This window comes from Mus musculus, chromosome 16, assembly GCF_000001635.26.
Source record: "Mus musculus strain C57BL/6J chromosome 16, GRCm38.p6 C57BL/6J".
Lineage (NCBI taxonomy): Eukaryota > Metazoa > Chordata > Mammalia > Rodentia > Muridae > Mus > Mus musculus.
This window is the reverse complement of record NC_000082.6, coordinates 3,604,112-3,609,537: the sequence shown is the minus strand read 5'-3', so window position 1 is coordinate 3,609,537 and position 5,426 is coordinate 3,604,112.

The following is a 5,426-nucleotide window of genomic DNA, read 5'->3' as shown; positions in this document are numbered from 1 at the left end:
TCATCGTTTGGAGGCTAATTATGGGAGGGATCCCTGGATATGGCAGTCTTTAGATGGTCCATCCTTTTGTCTCAGCTCCAAACTTTGTCTCTGTAACTCCTTCCATGGGTGATTTTTTCCATTTCTAAGAAGGGGAAAAGTGTCTAAACTTTGGTCTTCGTTCTTTTTCAGTTTCATGTGTTTTGCAAATTGTATCTTATATCTCAGGAATACTAAGTTTCTGGGCTAATATCCACTTATCAGTGAGTTCATATCATTTGAGTTCTTTGGTGATTGTGTTACCTCACTCAGGATGATGCCCTCCAGGTGCATCCATTTGCCTAGGAATTTCATAAATTCATTCTTTTTAATAGCTGAGTAGTACTCCATTGTGTAAATGTACCACATTTTCTGATTCCATTCCTCTGTTGAGGGGCATCTGGGTTCTTTCCAGCTTCTGGCTATTATAAATAAGGCTGCTATGAACATAGTGGAGCATGTGTCCTTCTTACCGGTTGGGACATCTTCTGGATATATACCCAGGAGAGGTATTGCGGGATCCTCTGGTAGTAGTATGTCCAATTTTCTGAGAAACCGCCAGACTGATTTCCAGAGTGGTTGTACAAGCTTGCAATCCCACCAAAAATGGAGAAGTGTTCCTCTTTCTCCACATCCTCGCCAGCATCTGCTGTCACCTGAATTTTTGATCTTAGCCATTCTGACTGGTGTGAGATGGAATCTCAGGGTTGTTTTGATTTGCATTTCTCTAATGATTAAGGATGTTGAACATTTTTTCAGGTGCTTCTCAGCCATTCGGTATTCCTCAGGTGATAATTCTTTGTTTAGCTCTGAGCCCTATTTTTTAATGGGGTTATTTGATTTTCTGGAGTCCACCCTCTTGAACTCTTTATATTTATTGGATATTAGTCCCCTATCTGATTTAGGATAGGTAAAGATCCTTTCCCGATCTGTTGGTGGCCTTTTTGTCTTGTTGACGGTGTCTTTTGCCTTGCAGAAGCTTTGCAACTTTATGAGGTCCCATTTGTCGATTCTCGATCTTACAGCACAAGCCATTGCTGTTCTATTCAGGAACTTTTCCCCTGTACCCATATCTTCGAGGCTTTTCCCTACTTTCTCCTCTATAAGTTAAAGTGTTTCTGGTTTTATGTGAAGTTCCTTGATCCACTTAGATTTGACCTTAGTTCAAGGAGATAGGAATGGATTGATTTGCATTCTTCTACATGATAACAACCAGTTGTGCCAGCACCAATTGTTGAAAATGCTGTCTTTCTTCCACTGGATGGTTTTAGCTCCCTTGTCGAAGATCAAGTGACCATAGGTGTGTGGGTTCATTTCTGGGTCTTCAATTCTAATCCATTGGTCTACTTGTCTGTCACTATACCAGTACCATGCAGTTTTTATCACAATTGCTCTGTAGTAAAGCTTTAGGTCAGGCATGGTGATTCCACCAGAGGTTCTTTTATCCTAGAAGAGTTTTTGCTATCCTAGGTTTTTTGTTATTCCAGATGAATCTGCGGATTTCCCTTTCTAATTCTTTGAAGAATTGAGTTGGAATTTTGATGGGGATTGCATTGAATCTGTAGATTGCTTTTGGTAAGATAGCCATTTTTATTATATTTATCCTGCCAATCCATGAGCATGGGAGATCTTTCCATCTTCTGAGATCTTCTTTAATTTCTTTCTTCAGAGACTTGAAGTTCTTATCATACAGATCGTTCACTTCTTTAGTTAGAGTCATGCCAAGATATGCTATATTATTTGTGACTATTGAGAAGGATGTTGTTTCCCTAATTTCTTTCTCAGCCTGTTTATTCTTTGTGTAGAGAAAGGCCATTGACTTGTTTGAGTTAATTTTATATCCAGCTACTTCACCGAAGCTGTTTATCAGGTTTAGGAGTTCTCTAGTGGAATTTTTAGGGTCACTTATATATACTATCATATCAACTGCAAAAAGTGATATTTTGACTTCATCTTTTCCAATTTGTATCCCCTTGATCTCCTTTTGTTGTCGAATTGCTCTATTATTGTGTGAGGTGCAATGTGTGCTTTGAGCTTTACTAAAGTGTCTTTAATGAATGTGGCTGCCCTTGCATTTGGAGCATAGATATTCAGAATTGAGAGTTCCTCTTGGAGGATTTTACCTTTGATGAGTATGAAATGTCCCTCATTGTCTTTTTTGATAACTTTGGGTTGGAAGTTGATTTTCTTCGATATTAGAATGGCTACTCCAGCTTGTTTCTTCTGACCATTTGCTTGGAAAATTGTTTTTCAGCCTTTCACTCTGAGGTAGTGTCTGTCTTTTTCCCTGAGATGGGTTTCCTGTAAGCAGCAGAATGTTGGGTCCTGTTTGTGTAGCCAGTCTGTTAGTCAATGTCTTTTTATTGGGGAATTGAGTCCATTGATATTAAGAGATATTAAGGAAAAGTAATTGTTGATTCCTTTTATTTTTGTTGATAGAGTTGGCATTCTGTTCTTGTGGCTGTCTTCTTTTTGGTTTGTTGAGGGTTTACTTTCTTGCTTTTTCTAGGGCGTGATTTCCATCCTTGTATTGTTATTGTTCTGTTATTATCCTTTGAAGGGCTGGATTCATGGAAAGACAATGAGTGAATTTGGTTTTGTCGTGGAATACTTTGGTTTCTCTATCTATGGTGTTTGAGAGTTTGACCCGCTATAGTAGCTTGGGCTGGCATTTGTGTTCGTTTAGTGTCTGCACCACATCTGTCCAGGCTCTTCTGGCTTTCATAGCCTCTAGTGAAAAGTCTGGAGTAATTTTGATAGGCCTGCCTTTATATGTTACTTGACCTTTCTCCCTTAGCTTTTAATATTCTATCTTTATTTAGTGCATTTGTTGTTCTGATTATCATGTGTCGGGAGGAATTTCTTTTCTGGTCCAGTCTATTTGGAGTTCTGTAGGCTTCTTGTATGTTCATGAACTTGCCATTTTTTAGGTTTGGGAAGTTTTCTTATATAATTTTGTTGAAGATATTTGCTGGCCCTTTAAGTTGAAAATCTTTATTCTCATCAACTCCTATTATCTGTACGTTTGGTCTTCTCATTGTGTCCTGGGTTTCCTGGATGTTTTGAGTTAGGATCCTTTTGCATTTTGTATTTTCTTTGATTGTTGTGCCAATGTTCTCTATGGAATCTTCTGCACCTGAGATTCTCTCTTCCATTTCTTGTATTCTGTTGCTGATGCTCGCATCTATGGTTCCAGATTTCTTTCCTAGGATTTCTATCTTCAGCGTTGCCTCACTTTGGGTTTTCTTTATTGTGTTTACTTCCCTTTTTAGGTCTTGGATGGTTTTATTCATTTCCATCACCTGTTTGATCGTGTTTTCCTGCAATTCTTTAAGGGATTTTTTTGTGTTTCCTCTTTAAGGTCTTCTACCTGTTTAGTTGTGTTCTCCAGCATTTTTTAAAGTGAGTTATTAAAGTCCTTCTTGATGTCCTCTACCATTATCATGAGATATGCTTTTAAATCCAGGTCTAGCTATTCGGGTGTGTTGGGGTGCCCAGGACTAGGTGGGGTAGGAGTGCTGCGTTCTGATGATGGTGAGTGATCTTGATTTCTGTTAGTAGGATTCTCACGTTTGCCTTTCACCATCTGGTATTCTCTGGAGCTAGTTGTTATAGTTGTCTCTGGTTAGAGCTTGATCCTCAGGTTATTATGTTAGCCTCTATCAGCAGACCTGGGAGACTAGCTCTCTCCTTAGTTTCAGTGGTCAGAGTACTCTGCAGGCAAGCTCTGCTCTTGCAGGGAATGTGCCCAGATATCTGGTGTTCGAACCTGCCTCCTGGCAGAAGACATCTACTCACCAGAGGTCTTAAGATCCCGTGGAGGGTCCTGTGAGGACCTTGGGGGTGTCCAGAAACTCCGCACACAAGGAACCCCGGTGCTGGAGTGGACCGGAAGGGACTTGTGCCCCTGATCAGGCCGGGTTATCTGCTTCCCTTGTTAATGCATTCTCAGGTCCCTCGAGATTGGATTGGAGCAGACGCTGTGTTCCACTTACCAGAGGTCTTAGGATCCCGTGGGGGATCCTGTGTGGGTCCTTGAAGGTGTCCGGAGACTCAGTGGGCAAGGAATCCCGGTGCTGGAGTGTACCGGAAGGGACTTGTGTCAACAGTTTTCTTACAGTAAATACATACAGTAAGCACTTTTTGGGGAGAGAAAGGGAAAGGCAAACTATGAAGAAATAATGGATGAAAACTAATTTTAAAAATGACCTATGAACACTGGAAGTTCAACTGATTGCAATTACATCACAGAGTCAGGAGTTATATCAAATATGCTGAAAGTAAAAGATGAGGAGAAAATATTTCATACCTTTCAAATTAATTTTTTAAAATTTTGTTTGTTGAGACAGAATTTCATAGTATAGTCTATGACCTGGAACCCATAATATAACCTAGGTTGGTCAAAAACTTGTGATCCTCTTCCATCAGCCCCCTTGTGCTAGAATTGTAGGCTTGTGATACCATGTCAACTTTATTCATCATTTTCAAAATAAATTTAGAAACATACTGTACTTTTTATGTTTTAAAGGATAAATAAAATTACTAAGGACTGGACATACATAAAATAAAAATAAAAGTATAAAGGCTTGCAGTAATTCTGAAAACATCTTTTATAAAATAATTGGTGAGAGCTTAGATATAGAGTACATTGTGAGAAATATCTGAGCCCATTTACATAAACATGACAGAAAGGGATAAAGAGAGCAATTGACTGACATGCTGGACACTGGGATTATAGAAGGCAGTTCCCTTTTAATTAACCACTTTCCTGCTTTAATATTGTATGCCACACATGTTCATAAGAAGATAAAACATCAGATCAAAGGAGGAGTAGAATTGTTTTTCTGTAGCTCCAAATATACATATATGTAATGATTTCTCTGTCTCTCTGTCTCTCTCTTTCTGAGACAGGGTCTCCACATAGTTCCACTGACTTGAAAGACACTATAAATACTAAAGGATAGTTAGATTAAAATGCCACATCAAACAGAAACTCAGGACAGAGGAAATGTGAGAAAAGGAGGGATCAGGTGGAGATTTGGGAATCAGGGAAAGCCCTGATCAAAATAAACAGCTCATCTGAGGCCCTCGGCAGACTTGACCTGGAGGAAGAGTGAGCAAAGCAGAAGACAGAGGGAGGGATAGGGCAAGCGGATACATGGAGAGTAAGGAAGAGCCAAGGACAATAGAGGGAAAGTGAATGCAGGCAGTGCTGCCAGACACATGACAGGGCAGGACTCTCCAGGGGAAAAAAGGAAGGAGTGAGGACATTGCTTTCATAAATAATGGCTGAAGATGTCTCAAATTTCTTTGAAAACAATAATCTATACATCTCAGAAGTCCTACCACTTTAACCATGAAGCATGTAAGAACTAGATGTGATAGATGTCTTTTGGGGCCTGCTGCAC